Source organism: Mauremys mutica, chromosome 6, assembly GCF_020497125.1.
Source record: "Mauremys mutica isolate MM-2020 ecotype Southern chromosome 6, ASM2049712v1, whole genome shotgun sequence".
Taxonomy (NCBI): domain Eukaryota; kingdom Metazoa; phylum Chordata; order Testudines; family Geoemydidae; genus Mauremys; species Mauremys mutica.
Window position 1 is genome coordinate 111,947,613 of NC_059077.1, and position 17,308 is coordinate 111,964,920.

A 17,308-nucleotide genomic window follows, 5' to 3' on the forward strand; every position below is an offset into this window, starting at 1 on the left:
AAATAGATATATACATATCTGTAGTCAGTGCTGGTCCATGAGTGTGATACCCGAGTGAAAACTCACCAAACTGCTTGAAACATTGCATACTGTCAAATATGATTGCAAGCTGATCTACATTTTGACTACGTAAATTTAGGAGAGCTACTGAACTGAGTTATTTTGGCTGAATTATTTAAAGCAATTACAGAAAAAGGGGAATTTAAACCTGTAAGTATTAATTCTGAGTTGATATGCTTCAGATTGACAATGTTGAAGAGAATGTGTGGTTTTGTACGTTTGTATGTCTTTAAGAAAAAGTTAGTTTAAAACAAAGGAAAGATTTACTTCTGAAAATGCCCGTAAAAATGTTCCATCTGCTCATAAACCATTCTTTAAAAAAAAAATCCAAATATTTCCTTGTATCTTGCTTAAAATAATTTGTGCATCTCGTTTGATGTCTATTATTCAATAGTACAGTAAAGTTATTGCAAACAACATTTGTTCCATGCTCAACTATATACAAGAAAGTACAGCATGACAATTTCTATGGTCAATGTATATTAAACATATTGAGACAAATTCAGCACAACTAATGTGAGCTAAACATTCTTATACTATCAAAGGCACATTCTCCCCTCTGGAGAGTTATCTGTCTGGCATTCACTTGTTGGGGAGCAGCTTTCATTTGTGCGGGGAAACCATAGGAGTTTTTCTGAAAGAAGCCAAAGAGGGATTATATATCCCCCTTTCCAACTCAGATATCCCACTTTTCAGGCATAGAATTGATCAGCACAGCCTAAATGAAGTATGATCCTGTTTGTGCCACTACAACCTCTGGTCTACCAGCAGAGAGTGTCAATTTGCAGAAGCCTCATTTGAGCTTACCTGGCTTAACCCACAAATAACTCTAGTGAACCAACTTTGAGCATCAGCAAGTATTGTAAATATAGCAGCTTTCTATTATAAAAATATTTTGTAGAACCGGCATTATAATGTCATCTCATTGACAGACATTTGCCTTTTAGCAATGTAAAAAAAGAAAATAAATAAGAATCTGGTCTTCCTGACAGCTCAATGTACCAACATTTTTCATTGCTAGACTTGCTGGTGTCTGACAGATCTCTATGTTCAGATGAAGCTTTGCAAAGCTAGATGTTATCGTAATGATTAGCCTCTCCATATGCATGCCACAATTTCTGAAATTGTGATTTAACTCTTCTTAGTTTGTGTTCCCCCACGCAGGAAATGTGTGCGCGCTCATATTTATACACACAGCATTTCTTAAATATTATTCTTTTTCTAGATCCAGAGAAGAGGAGACAATACATACCATGACATATCAACATTATATGGGATTCCTTGTTATGAAGTAAGGAAGCTAACATGAGAATTCAACAGGAAATGAGGCAGTAAACTGGTAGCACGTCTGTAAGCAGAGAACATGCCAAACAGTATGCTAGCACCAGGAATCGTATCCCATCTAGCAGAAGTGGGATATCACAGAAATCAAGATATAAAACTAGAAGTGTGTACATTATTCATTGTGAGCCAGTTATCCAAAATTTTGGATCGGATCAGTTAACAACCTCATGCTTTTGAACATATGGTTGTTTGAAAGAATTTGCCAGACTTTGAATGAAAAAAAATGTGCAGTGGACAGGATATATCTTAATTTTAGCAAAGCTTTTGATATGGTCTCTGTAAACGGGCGGTACTCACCCCTGCGGCGCCTCCTGCTGGTTGGTCTCGGAATTTCCCGCAGTCCAGCCCTGGAGCGCCCTCAGCAGGCTGGTGATCCCCCTGTTCGCAGGCCCCCGTGTCCCTCCCTGAACCCAGTGCCCCTTTCTATAATTGGGTCTCCCCCCTCCCAGGGGAACCCCCACCCTACTATCCCCACTTTGCCTCAGTAGTGGCCACTGACAGTCATGGTCTAGCCCCACACCCTGGGGCAGACTGCAGTATCAGCCCACTCATCACAGGCAAAGGGGGTTTGGACCTGCTGCTTTGCCTACTCCTGGGTTGTCCCTTGCAACCCCCAGTACCTCTTGCCCTTTACTAGGCCGCAGCCTGGGGCTTTCCAGGCTGGAGCTTCCCTAGCTTCTCAGCCTGTCCCCCAGCCCTGCTGCACTCAGGTATCCAATCTCAGCCTCTAAGCAGCCAGGCCCATCTCTCTCTGGAAACAGAGAGAGACTGTCTGGGCTCTGGCTTCCCTGCTTCTTATAAGCCCCAGGGCTTCAGTTTGGGGCATGGCCCCCAGCTGCAGCCACTTTCCCAATCAGCCCAGCTCTGTCAGGCCACTTTTAACCCCTTAAAACCCCGGAGCAGGGTCCACCCTGCTACAGTCTCCCACAGTATTCTTGCCAGCAAGTTAAAAAATGTATGGATTGGATGAATGGACTCTAAGGTGGATAGAAAGCTGGCTATATTGTCGGGCTCAAGCGGAGTGCCCCACAGGTTGGTCCTGGGGCAGGTTTTGTTCAACAACCTCATTAATGATCTGGATGATGGGCTGGGGTTGAGAAAACATTACTATTAAAGTTATGTGATGATCTGGCCCTCAGTCTCATGATGATATTGTCATGGTATATAATCTTCTCTTAAGTCTCAATAGTTGGCTATAAAAAAAGTAGTTTTGTTCTTCTTGCTGATATGACAACTTACAATATTCCAAAACTTAATTATGAGGACATCTCATTTTGGGCCACATTGATAACCTTACTCTGGATTGAAATATATCAAAATGAGCTACGCAAAGTAACTTGACTTCAGTAACTCAGTCAGAGGTTAGGGGTCTATTGCAGGAGTGAGTGGGTGAGGTTTTGTGGCCTGCAATTTGCAGAAGGTCTGACTAGATGATCATGATGGTCCCTTCTGCCCTTAAAGTCTATAAGTGCTAAAGGTAAAGATTAATGTAAGCAAAATCTTAACTGATTTTAGTACACAAATGTACTAGGATATTTTTATTTCCATTTGGAACAAACATTATATTGAAGACGACATTATGGTATCAGAGGGGTAGCCATGTTAGTCTGGATCTGTAAAATGCAACAGAGTCCTGTGGCACCTTATAGACTAACAGACGTATTGGAGCATGAGCTTTCGTGGGTGAATACCCACTTCGTCAGACACATTATATTAGGTGCACCTTTCAAGTTCATAAGATGTTATCTGCAGCTCAGTGGATTGAATTAACTCTGGGCTAGAATTTTTTTAAAAAATTAAGTCAATGGGAGAGAACTACATTTGTAGGAGTCATTCTGAGTTTCAAAGCAACTAATGTAGTTAACAATCCTGAGGAGAAAAAAAAAGTGTGTGCGCCCAGTGGAAGTGCAGAATTCTGTGCATGTCTTTGCAGGATCAGAGGTTAAATGAGATTATTAAAAAAGAAAAAAAATGATTTGGGGGTTTTTTGAGGACTGACTTTTAACAAATTTCCGACTGTCAATATGATATTCTGTGCTGCACCAGTCCTTTTAATAATCACGTTTGTTGATAATTTTTCTGCTATTCCTCCAGATATAGTAAACATTTCCTTTATGGCTCTGTGCAGTGCTCACAGTGCTGATAGGACTTAAAATAGTAAATAATCCCACTTAGCATGAGAAAGGAAGAACAGTGACCCTGTTGATCTGTGGAGAATTATGTCCATGGATCCAGAGAGGGACCTTTGGAAACTAACCAAGGATACCTGTTACTACAGATGTAGGGTGTAATGAACAAGGGAGTGTGATAGATAAGGGGTATTATAACCAAATATGTTCTGTGATTGATAAGGGATATTTGTTATTGCAGGTTTTCTGTGGTTTATGAAATAATGACCCACTGAAAAATGTTTTTAACTCATTAGGAATTGTGTATTGCCACAGACGTTCTTAGTAATAATGACTGGGTTAGTTTATCCATCAGGTAAACTAGATACCATAAAAGAAGTTCCATAAGTAGTTAGGTTAAATTGAGATCCTGGAGACAGAACACATAGGGGTCAGTTGTAGAAAAATAGCTTGTCTTCCTCACAAAGCAATTTCTTTGTCCCACATCCTATACAAGGAAAGAGTTTTGGGGAATTTAAGTTGGAAGTGGACCAGCTGCCATAGCTTTACCAAAAACCTCTGTAATTTGGTGAAGTACAGTTTTGTGCATTCTTCATCTTTTACTAATAATTAGGGCTGTGGATTAATCACAGTTATCTCATGCAATTAACAAAAAAATAATTGTGATCAATCACAGTTAAACAATAGAATCCCAATTGAAATTTATTAAATATTTTTGGAGGTTTTTCTACATTTTCAAATATATTGACTTCAATCACAACACAGAATACAAAGTGTACACTGCTCACTTTATATTATTTTTTACAAATACTTCCACTGTAAAAATGATAAAATAGTATTTTTCAAATGACCTCATACAAGTACTGTCGTGCAATCTCTTTATTGTGAAAGTGCAACTTACACTGTTTTGTTTTTGAGTGCAGTTATGTAACAAAAAAAAATCTACATTTGTAAAACTGTAGAACCTATAAGTCCACTCAGTCTTACTTCTTGTTCAGCCAACCGCTAATACAAACAAGTTTGTTAACATTTACGGGAGATACTGCTGCCCGCTTCTTATTTACAGTGTCATCTGAAAGTGAGAACAGACGTTCGCATGGCACTTTTGTAGCCGGCATAGCAAGATATGCTAAACATTCGTATGCCCCTTCATGTTTCGGCCACCATTCAAGAGGGCATGCTTCCATGCTGATGATGCTCATTAAAAAAATAATGAGTTAATTAAATTTGTGACTGAACTCCTTGGGGGAGAACTGTATGCCCCCTGCTCTGTTTTACCCACATTCTGCCATATATTCCATGTTATAGCAGTCTTGGATGATGAACCAGCACATGTTGTTCGTTTTAAGAACACTTTCACTGCAAATTTGACAAAATCTGAAGTGCCTTCCAAAATCTGAGAGGGACGAGGTGAGGAGCATGCTTTCAGATATCTTAAAAGAGCAAGACTCCAAAGCCGAAACTACAGAAACCCGAATGACCGAAAAAGAAAATCAACCTTCTGCTAGTTGCATCTGACTTAGATGATAAAAATGAACATGTGCCAGTCCACTCTGCTTTGGATCGTTATCAAGCAGAGCCCATTGTCAGCATGGACACGTGTCTTCTGGAATGGTGGTTGAAGCATGAAGGGAGATACGAATCTTTAGTGCATCTGGCACATAAATATCTTGTGACGCCAGCTACAACAGTGCCATATGAACTCCTGTTCTCACTTTCTGGTGACATTGTAAACAAGAAGCAGGCAGCATTATCTCCTGCAAATGTTAACAAACTTATTTGTCTGAGTGATTGGCAGAACAAGAAGTAGGACAGAGTGGACCTGTAAGCTCTGAAATTTTACATTGTTTTGTTTTTAAACGCAGGGTTTTTGGTACATAATTCTACTTTTGTAAGTTCAACTTTCATGATAAAGAGATGACACTACAGTACTTGTAATGGAGGAACTTGAAAATTTTTTTTTTACAGTGCAAATATTTATATTTATTTTTTATTAGAAAGTCAGCACAGTACATTTTGTATTCTGTGTTGTAATTGAAATCAATAAATTTGAAAATGTAGAAAACATCCAGAAATGTTGAAAAGCTATTGGATAAACAAGGGGCCAAATTTAACGTTAGTATCTAAATCTGCAAGGGTGGGAGTTTTGGGGTTCAATCCTGCCCCCATGAAAGTTCTCCCACCTTTCCCCACTGGAGATTTCCCCCCGCCCCCTCCCATGTCACAGGTTCTTAAGTTTTCGGTGTGATGAGATGAAAGACATTCACTTGTCTACATCTTTCTTCCAGTGGAAGTAAAAGTACCTAAATCTGTAAAAGACAGAATCTGATTTGATGATTTATGGACTTAGATTCAATCACCAGATCCCTAATAATCACATTTTTCATTTCCTCAAGCTAAATATAAATGTAATATGTGGGCAATTATAGACTTTAAAGCTCTAGTCTGAGCTACCATATCAGACTGTAAGACACTCTGCTCCAGCACAAAAGCTTCCTACAGAGTTCAGGCACTGGCTCCCAGCTGTAGGGAATGGATCCAAAGATTTGGTAGCACTCTCTCTCATGTATGGCATCTTCAGAGCAACATCCTGGAGAGGCATTGCAGGTCCATACATCATTTCAAGGCCTCCTCTGTGACTTTGTGGATACCAGTGTGATGGCGGGGGGGGGGGGGCTTTAAACCCCTGTGCCTCCAGCTTTAGGCCACTGCAGTCTGAAGCTTGGTCCATTACTGTTTTATACTACATGTGTTCCTCATCCTGCAATGCCAACACCGGTACTAATAATAATGATTATTCTCATGGTCTTTTTTACATGCTCCATGAAAGAGATTTTCTATTGGTATTCTGTTAGCCATTACAAGCTAGAGCTAAAATAAGTGTCTGGCACTGGAGTAATTATTTGAAATCCTATGTATAATTTATTAAACAAATCCATAATAGCTGCTTTCTAAAAATATTAGTGCAAGATGAAATACGTTTTGACAGCTGCCAATCCACAATGTCAAAGTGTTAGATTGTCAGCCTAAAAGATAATAACAGTCTTTCCCAGCTCTTTTGCAAGAGAATAAAATACAACTAGAAATTATATTTCATTTCCTAATATCTAGTCATATAATAAAGATCATTTAATCACAGACTCTTCAGAGGCATGAGGAGGTGAAATTCTGGCCCCTTTGAAGTTAATGCCTAAGCTCTCATTGACTTCAATAAGACCAGGATTTCACCCTAGGATTCCAGCTATTCATCATGGGGAAAGTTTAAAATAATATATCTGGGGAAAACACACAGATATTCACTCGAAGAAAGAAATGATGAACAAACCTAGGGGTTGTAGTGGACAACAGATTAGACACAAGTTAGAAAGTAAAGGTGGTTGGAATTTTTCAAATGAAAAATATTGCATTAAAAATTGCCTGTTTTCAAAAATGGCAGTTTTCATAAAACTCTTCATTCCCCCCCCCACAAGTTTTCCTTCTTTTCAATATTGCCTTCTCTTCCCCAAAAAGGCAAAGTGGAAAAAAAGGGAAAACACACACACACAAAAACCCCACAGCAATTAAAATATGGAAGTTTCAAGAACAGCTTCATATAAGTGACAAACTTCTCCTTTTGGATACCTGTGAAATAAAGCTTATTTCTTTTTTTTTCTTTTTTAAAATTTTGTCATGAAAAGTCGTTGCCATTTTTCACGAATTCTGTATGGAACATGATACAGCAGCACATAAATATGAAGCCAATGTGATTTAGAGATATTTAGGGTAAAGAATCATGTCCTGCACAGTTCCTCTTAATATGGCTTTGGTAGGATGATGCCTACCAAACATTACAGCATTATGTTATGTTCTGGCTACACATCATTTGTAAGATATTGAAAAACTGGAGGGGAGTCATAGAGTAGCAAAACATTGATGAGGTTGCAGGAAGGAATGACTCAAGGTAGCTGAAATGGTAGCAGTCTTTGTTCCAATCCTGAAGGTTCAAGCCCTGGTGATGTTGCATCATGGGAGGATTCTTGATTACCATGTATAAGTACCTCACTGTGAGAAAATACCAAATATTAAAGGGTTTTCTTTAATTTACAAAACAGAGGTATAACAAGAAGCAATGGCTGGATGTTATAGACAGACAAATTCAAGATAGCAATAAGGCATACCTTTTTAACAGTGATGGTGGTCAACCACTGGAACAAACTCCCAATGGACATGGTAGATTCTATACCTAGCAAAAATCTTCACATCAAAAAATGGGAGGCCTTTCTGGCAGACACATATCTGTCAAACACAAGTTAACAGGCTCAGGAGTAACTGGATGAAATTCTAGGACCTGTGTTATGCAGTGTGTCAGAATAGATGATTCTGGTTTGAAAGAGTGTGATTCTATGAGAAGAGGGAAGATGAAAAGTCCTAGATATGTATAGCTTAGCTATGAAAAGGGGACATGAGACTACAAAAATGTCAATTGTGTAAACACCAAGCAGGGAGAGAAGTGTGTTTCTTCCCCCTGCTCCCATCTATTTTTATTATGTGAGCAGGACTGGAGCCACAACTAGCTAAGACTATGTATTTATTGTGTTTGTTTTGTTATATGACCTTTCCAAATTACTAACCATTGAGAGGCAGCTCTTCTGCCATCACTAGATATTCCTGAGCCAGCGAGGGGACTGATCAGCTCAGCACTGCAGAGCCATGCCCTCATGCTTTAGGGCATAAGCCAATCTGTAACTAATGGGGGTTAGCAAGAATTTTTCTCTATGAGAGAGTTTCTCACATTTTTTTCTAATGGAACCATGATTTATCAGAAAATGTTGATTCAGCTGAACTGGAATGTTTTGATGGACAACAACCAACAAGGCAGGTTGGCCAGTCTGCTTCCCTGCCAACCAGCCAGCCTGGCTTCCCCACGCTGCCCAGCTGCTTGGAAGCCCACCTGGAAAGCAGTTTGGGAGCTGGAACTCCCCAGGCTGCATGGAAGCCAACTGGTGCGGATTTTGCTCTCCAGGTATCTGCCTCCCTGATTCTCAAGTGGGAAACACAGAAATCTTGGTTCTCCTAAAATGTCATTTTCCAAGACATTCTCCCAAGGCAGTCTTTTTATCTTTTTTCATGAGTTGGGATGTAATTCTATTTCAAAATTTAAAAAAAAAATTATGGGAGGGAACTGACTTTTCCAGCCAGCTCTAGTTTCTTGACTCTCCTCTGAACTATCTCGTATTAGCTACTTTTGGAGATGGGATCCTGCACTAGAAAGCACACTTGTTTGATTCAGAAGGGCAGAGCCTATATTCTGGTAACTGGCCATTCAGCCAGGAACCCCTTGCAAGTTTTTCTTGGGTGACCTTGGCATGTGGGTTCCAGCCTCCCACTGTTGGGGAAAAGGGTGATTATGACAGATTGCAGGCCTGATTTTCAGGCCAGCAAAAGCCAAGTCTCCCTTTTTATGTCATCAATTATGCAAAGATAAATAACAGTTGGTCAAGTTACTTGCAGGCACCCTTTTATGTCATTAAGGATGCATCTACTCTTGGAGAAAGGGTTGCAATTCCCAGCTTACTTACACAAACCAGTACTAGCTCCCATCAAGTTAGTGCACTAAAAGTAGTAAGAGCAGCAAGCAATGACATGCGCTAGTCACCCTAAGTTGAAACCCAGGGCGTCCATGCCCCATAGTAGTGATGTACTACTATGGCACTGGCTATTCACCGCGAGTAGGTAGATTAGAATATTAACTGTAATTTCCTTACCTTTAAATGATTAACCATGTAACCTTCATATGCTTTTAATGTAGTTGTTTTGATGGAATTAATGCATCCTGGTAATAGGAGTTTATGAATAAGGAATTAATATTGTTATAAAAGGAAATTTAAAAAAACGGACTGTGATTTTTTTTAAGGAAGTGAGACAGCTGCTATTATAACTTTTATGAAAGTAGTAGTAGATTTGCTTCTACAATCAACCTTTCATGGATCTGTAAGTTATTTTTATGATGAACACAAAAATAAAAAAAATACTTGGATATATATAAAGATATTACAGAGGGGAAAATTGGTTTCAAGCCAATATTTATCGTGTTCCTTTTTTCTTTGCAAAGCTGGTGTTTCTTGGGCTTTTTAAGAGTTGTAAAATATCGCTGTAACGTATGATAAATGAGCTGCCACATGAAGAGGCACATGGGCCAGAATCGTATAAGCTTTGCTGAACAAGATTTGGCTTAATATTTTAAGGTATTTCCACACCATCTCCTCAGAATCAAGTCACCAAAATCAAAGGCATTTAAATGCATTCTGATAATTTCATTAGAGAGGATTTAGCTACCATAATAGTGATGCTTTGTCTAAATCTTGGGTATTCAGCCATTTTTAAAAGACTTCCTTTTCCAGAAAGAGAGGGCAGGAGAGAAACAGGAATTACAAGTGAAGCATTAAAAATTGGAACGTAGTTAGTGAGTGTAACAGACTTTGCTGTAAGAACCCTGCTGTGCAATATTAGTAAATAAATCAGAGCAGAAATAACATGAGCAGCCTGAGAAAGCTCCTGCCAATAAAATAAATAAATAAGACATTATCTCAGGATCCATTCTGCAAAAGAAAAGGGGCTCTGCCACTGTGCTTGATTCGCCACTTCTGCCAAGGCAGCTTCTTTCCCCAAATGAAAGAGTCACTACAGAACAAGGGCAGGAACCACAGGGCTTCAGCTTGTTACTAGGGTTCCATTGCAGCCATACTGATGGAGATTTATTATGTGATGAATGAATCAAGGGAGTCTGCTGATACTTTCACAAAACCCCATCATTGGCCACCACAGGCCTCTGACAGCTGGGCACCTCCTTTGAACCATGCTGACCCCCCTCAGTGGCCATGCCAGGCCCAGGAAGCTGCTATGCTAAACCAGGCATTTTACTGGTGGCAGTGTACTGGGAAGGTGAAATAAAATTGAGGTGCCCTCCCTACATCCTGTTGGCAGATTTTGGTATTTAGGCTGATATTTTCTGAACTAAGGGACTTTAGACATTAATTCCCAGTAAAATGAATGTGAAATTGACATCCAAAGCTCTTACGCGGCTTGAAAATATAAACCTTAGGCGGATAGCCAATGCACCCTGCAGAAAACTGGGAATATCCAGTTAAGTCTATCTCTAGATAAACAGTGTGCAACGCACAGATAATAGTGGTGTCTGGAACACATGTAAGTACAGCTGGTTAAAATATATGTATGTGTCAATTCTTCACTGGAAATTAAAAACATTTTCATTTGATAATTTTGCCATTCACAAAAAAAAAAGTTTGTCATAGAAACCAATCACTCCCACATTTTCGGTTCTCAAAAAAACAACCCCAAAAAACCTTGTTTTCTATCAAAAATTGGGGTTTTGAAAACAAACTAAAAATCAGTTTTGAATAAATTTTCACTGAAAAAAAAATCAGGTTTATGAAAATTCAGTTGATTTTTTCCTGCAAAGTTTTGTTTTTAATAAAGTCATTTTTGTTGCAATTACATTTCAGTTAAAAATATTTCAATCAGCTCTACACCGAAGCTTTCCTTTATTAACTGGATTCAAAATATATATGCTAATGTATATATTGTCCTGAATCTTCATATGATTTAAGGTCAAACTTTGCTCTCTAAAGTCAGGCAGCAAAATCTACATGCAAGGACCCTAAGTCGTGTCTGGGATATCAGTCTCCTTACTTAGGTACCTAAATTTCAGAACCCCTGTTTAGAAACATTGGCCTGAGTGGGCACACGTTTTATTTGATGTTCTATCTTCTCACATTATACTATTGTTGCACGAGCACTTTGGATATGCCCACAAATGCAAAGTAAACATCTTTATTAACAGATTTTTCAAAAATTAATAAAATCTCTACAAAAAGCTTATTCAACCCCACCCTCCTCAAACGCAACAGTTACAATCCAGACTCTGATGACTGAGGACAATATCATTTTAAGAGGCCACACACAAAAGCTAATCATGTCATCTGACTACCTGAACATGGGCAGGTATTTAGGACAGAATGGTTCTATATGGAGCCATAGTAAAAAAAGGCATTGTGGCATCAGATATTCATTTTAACAGAATTTCCCAGACCTAACTTTGTCTTGAGTGCCACCTGTGCCACCCCCCTGGTCTTAGATTATACCTTCAGTGATAACTGTACAAGCCTACACAAGCCAGTGGGGCTGCATAGTTGTCACTGAGGGCAGAATTTGGCCTGGTAGCGATGCATGGCATGGAAACAATCCAATGCCTAGGGTGAGTTTGTGTGGTGGCAATTAGAAAATGCATGGAGTAGGCTGGGTGCAATAGGGGAAGCTGACTGCACCCTACAAAGGGTTGTAGTAACGGGCATGCTTCTCCTGTATGCGTCCCACAGAAATGTGGAGGAAGGCTCCACCCCATCCCCTGCATCCCTATACTGAGCTGTGCCAATGGCACAATCTAGCCCTTAGGTTTCTACTTTACATCAGACTCATGATGCACCTTCTCACTGCAGATGACTGAAGTGAAAAAAATTAAAAACAGCTAATATCAAAGGAAGGTCAGAGAGCCTGCTGGAAAGGGGGCTTTCAAGCTTCTGTTACTGAACGCCTTCGGACACTGCGATTTCAGAGGCCTCCGTAGGAAAGCTGAATAGCTATTGTTAACTTTCCTTACGTTGTACAGGGTTTCATTGTTGCAGTAGCCTTAACAAGCCAATATGATACTAAATCTGAAATCCTTGCAGTAGCTAATACCCCCTGCAGATTCTATACTGTGAAAATAGCTGGATTGATAATGGTGGAGTCTACGGAATAGATCTTTTTTTTTAAATGTAAATGTGAACAAAGAATCTGGTGCCACTTAAAATTGGTAGCTGATTTTAAAAAAGCCTCAAGTATTTTAATGTAAAATGGGAGGCTTATCTGTTTTGATACAAGGGATTCAGATTCTGTAGCAGCACTTGAACTTTCATCATTACCCGGAACAGTCACAATTCAGTATTCAGTAATCAAGACAGAGCATGTGAAAACTGCACAATTCACAGTTACACAAGCTGAAACATGACTATCCTAGAGTAATTTTTCATTCAGTGTTTATCTACATAAATAATCATTTCAAACACTGCTGCTCTCCTGTTAAACAAACACAGCTTAGTAATAAAGTGTGGGTTCAATACTATTTTAAAAATGATACATAAATGGACAATATTAAATAATCCCAAAAGCTTGATTAGTATTGTTGTGTATTTGGTTGTCAGGGGTTTTGTTACTATGGCAACTGAGTTAGACTATTAAGGGATAGCTCAGCCGGTTTCAACTGGCTGAGTGAGCTCTCTGTGTCTGTAAATAAAATGGAGGTTTTGGTTAGCTGTCTGCTCTCTGGCCTCAAGTGATTGCTTCCTACACCGGCTGCCCCAAGGATATAACAAGTATCGTAACATACAGTGTTACACTTCCTCTGTTCTACCATAACAGCATACCCTGCAAGTGCTTGAAATGCTACAGCTTCTCCCTTTAACTACCGCCACATCCACTTTTCCCATCTGAGTCTTGTTTAAGACGCTTTCAGCTCTGTAGGTTGTAAAAGTGAATATAATTCCAAAAGAGGACTATATAGTCTGATTTAAAAAAAAAAAGAGGCAATTACTCACAAACTATTGTGTATGCCTAATGTGTGTGCAGCTACAATGACTGCATGTACATGTTAGGGTGGGAAATATTTATATATAAATCATGATTTTAAAAAATTTGATTTTTTTTTTTTTGGTTTACATGGTGGTAGTTCTTTACTTTTCATTGATAGTCTGAAATTGCCAAAATGGATGTTTTATACTTGTTTCTTGAGGACCTGGTCCTGCACCATTGAATTCAGTGGGAGTTGTGCCCATTAAAGTAACTGGTTAAAGATCACAGTTAGAAGAATTTCAGTTTTTAATCTAGTGGGTTTTTTTTTCTACTGAGAAGAAAAAAAACCCTCTATTCTACTCTACTTCTCAAATAAAATCTATGGTCAAAAAAGACAAGCTTCAGTCCTCATTAACATTCTTACTATGGGAATGCCACACACACAAAATTGATAAGAAAACAAGATGTGCTATACTTGCAATGAATACCACCATCACATACTGAACTTTCACAAATCAAGATAGCCAAAATACTTTGGACAGGCTATACTCCTATGTCAGGGTTCGCAATCTGAATCAATGAGAATTGTGCTCCTATTTCACTTAGATGGCTTTGCAAATCCCACTGGCATAAATAGGAGCTTAACTTTAGGCTCTGATTTTTGAAACTTTTGGCCTGTGTGTATAAAAAACATTTACCATCACTGGTAGGATGTTGAAAGTCTTAATAGGTTCTCATTAAACAATGAAAATTTGTTTGGAAGTAATAAAAACTTTATGCTAAGAGAAAGCATTTCAATAAAAATACAATATTAGCCCCTTGATGTTGTAAGTTCTTATGCACAGGCTTAAATCTAAGCACGAGTAGTGAAATTGAAGCCGATAGGATTAGTCATGTATTTGCTTAAGTGTTCACAAGATGAGGCCTTAGTTTTCAATATTTTGGTTTTTACCTATAGTAGTTTTGTAAAATTTTAATAAGATACTCTATCAGTAGTGGCATTTTTTAAATTTTATTTAAAAAATCCCAACATTTAAAAATTTAATTCATTATAAGTTTAAATCTAAAATTCCAATAGCATTTTTAATTAGTTTTACAATCCCCAACCTGTTGAAATCATCCCCCACCAACCAAAGTTAAGTGATTGAAGTTGCTCCACTCTGACAAAGGGAAATATACTTGAGCAAATATTCCTGGAGTTTGCACTCACAAATTGATTGTGCACAATTTGCACACACATTATTGCAATAATATTGGGACATGTACTTGTAGTCTCAAAAGGGTGATGTAAAATGGAATTCTCTTACTTGCTGGATACCAAGGTGGAGTCTTATGTACTTGCTTTTCTGGTTAAAAAAAAAAAAAGAAACTTCTGGCCCCAATAAAGTCAATGGGAGTTGTGACACAGACTTCAAGGAAGCCAGGATTTCACCCCAAATTTTACATCTGTTACTGTAAAATCAGTATGGCTATGAAAGAGCAAACATTTCTTTCCTGCCTCAAGTACCAATTAAAGATACTATATAAACAAGGAATACAGAAAGTAAATTATTAATTTCCATACAAGAAAAATAAAAAGATGCATCTGGATTCAAGACCCAGGCAACCCCATTCACATAGCGTTTGAGATACTGTCATAGACTCACCATGCTATCACAGACTGCTGTCTGCCTGTAGATCTGGCTCTTCCTGAGCCATTGACACTCAGAGCTTCTCCCTTGCAGTCTCTTCTCCCAGGCCTGCTTTAGGAGTTCTTGTATTTTCCCTCTCCCTTCAGGGAAAATACAAGACCCTTCCTCCTGCAGACCCTTTGCAATTCCTTTCCCAGAACAAAAGACTCTCCCATAGCTCTCCTCTCCCTATTATCTTGCTGTCATTTAAAACACACAGCAGCCATCCAGGTTCTCCAAATTGGGTCTAATATCTAATTACCTGTCTCCCCTTCAGGTGCCACAGACTGGGCTAATTGGGCTCTCCAGTTCCCCTTTACCCTGTCGCTGCCAGCATGGGGTATACACCTGTGACAAATAGAATGACCCAAGGACACAGGGCAAGAGCACCTTGATCCCTAGCAGTGAGTTTCAGCTGGCCTGACCAGTCAGGTTGCCAGGTGTTCAGTTTTCGATCGGAACGCCTGGTTGAAAAGGGACCCTGACGGCTACAGTCAGCACTGCTGACCGGGCCATTAAAAGTCTGGTTGGTGGTGCAGTGAGGCTAAGATACGCTCCTTGCCTGTCGTGGCTCCGTGCAGCTCTTGAAAGCAGTGGCATGTCTCCCATCTGGCTCCTAGGCATAGGGGAAGCCAGGTGGCTCCATGCACTGCTCCTGCCCCAAGCGACAGCTTCACAGCTCCCATTGGCTGGGAACCATGGTCAATGGGAGCTGCAAGGGCGGTACCTATGGAAAGGGCAGCATGCAGACCCGTCTGATTGCGCCTCTGCATAGGAGCCGGACAGGGGACATAACACTGCTTCTGGGTCCTGCCTGAGGTAAACGCCTCCTGGAGCCTGTATCCCTGACTCCCTCCTGCACCCCATGGCCCTGCCCCATCCCTGATACCCCCCTCAATCCCACCCCTCCAGCCCCACCCCCACCCCAGAGCCCACACCCCCAGCCAGAGCCCTCACTCTCACCATGCTGCAACCCCCTGCCTGATCCATGATCCCCTTCCCACCCTCTGAACCCCTTGGTCCCAGCCCGGAGCCCCCTCATTCACCCCAAATCTCTCATCCCCATCCCCACACCAGAGCCTGCACCCCCAGCTGGAGCCCTCCCCCCTCATGCATCCCAGCCCCTTGCCTCAGCCCGGGGCCCCCTCCCACACCCTGAACTCCTTGTATCTGGCCCCACCCCAGAGCCCACACCCCAGCCAGAGCCCTTACCCCCTCCCACACCCCAACCCCCTGAGCCAGCCCCGTTAAAATGAGTGAGTGAGTGAGGTTTGGGAAAGTGAGCAACAGTGGGAGGTGGGGATGGAGTGAGGAGGGGCAGGGCCTGGGAGGAGGGGCAGGACAAAGGCGTTCGGTTTTGTGCACGTAGAAAGTTGGCAACCCTACTAACGAGCCCAGTGTGCCCCAACTATCGTTATAATTGCAATCTAAAAAGGTGCCATGTAATGTGTCACTGGAAAACTCATAATGCTCTAGTTATTACAATCCTTGTGTAATAGAGGTGCAAGCAACTGATGCAAAGTTATGGACATCAACTGAAACTGTAATTCTTAAAATGTGTTTGTTAGTCAAACAGGAGTTACCCCATCCTAAACAAAGGGATGTGGTTGCTCCACGGGACAGTTACTTTCTAAATACTTTGAAGACAATGAGAATGTATTTACAATGGGGGGAGGGGAAGAGAGTGGGGGCTACACCCCTGCAGAGCAGAGAAACTTTATCTCAGTTTTAAAGTCAGGGGGTCTAAATCTCAAATAAGCAATTGAATCAACTGATTAAATCCAGTGTTAGTGTATCGTGTCAAGTCTTTAAAGAATGCCAGTAACATACTGGTGATTAATAGCATTGTAAAATATATGTATATACTAACACTGTAGAAAGAATTATTAATACTCATTGATACTATATTCTAAAGTGAGTGGCCAAACAAAGGAAGGAACATTTTCTGCCAAGAGAGGAGGGAAAGTCCCAGATCTTTATGTGAGGATGGGAAGCACTGCATGAGATCATCCTGCCTCGTGAAACAAGTTCATTGAACTTTGGAAGATATAAGTAAAGACAGAAGCCACCTTCAGCACCCATCACTAGACAGACGCAAGGCAACAGAGCCGTTTGAAGCTGAGGAGGATGGGTGCTTCAACCAAGGGGGTTGAAGTCTTTGGGAATTGAAGATAGGTGACATATTTGCTTAGGCAAAGATTTAATCTAACAAGGATGAGTTTTAGAAGCATATTTTCTTGTACTATATCTTCATGCCTTATACTTGAATATACTATACCCTTGTGTATATTTTGTTAATAAATATGTTTCCTTTTTTACCATAAAACTACTGTGTTGTGTTTAAAAGTAAGATTTTTTTTACCCCCAGTTAAATTATTAAGCTGTGATATGGTTTTTCTCTTTACAGAAAGAACAAACCTTATTATTTCTCTGAACTGTCCAGGAGAGGACTGGACACTGCACAGTTTTGGGGGAATTAGGAACTAGAAGTAGGTTGGG

At 40.1% G+C, this 17,308-nt stretch overlaps 1 long non-coding RNA gene across 1 annotated transcript in view; it reads right to left on the reverse strand.

The window, feature by feature from the left end:
* Positions 1-6,755: 6,755 nt before the first annotated feature.
* Positions 6,756-17,308, reverse strand: part of LOC123372303 — a 64,258-nt gene continuing 53,705 nt past the window's right edge. The window contains exons 2-3 of the long non-coding RNA XR_006580202.1: positions 7,691-7,808; positions 6,756-7,574 (exon numbers count right to left, since the gene is read on the reverse strand). This is a non-coding gene — a long non-coding RNA (uncharacterized LOC123372303). The remainder of the gene's footprint in view (positions 7,575-7,690; positions 7,809-17,308) is intronic.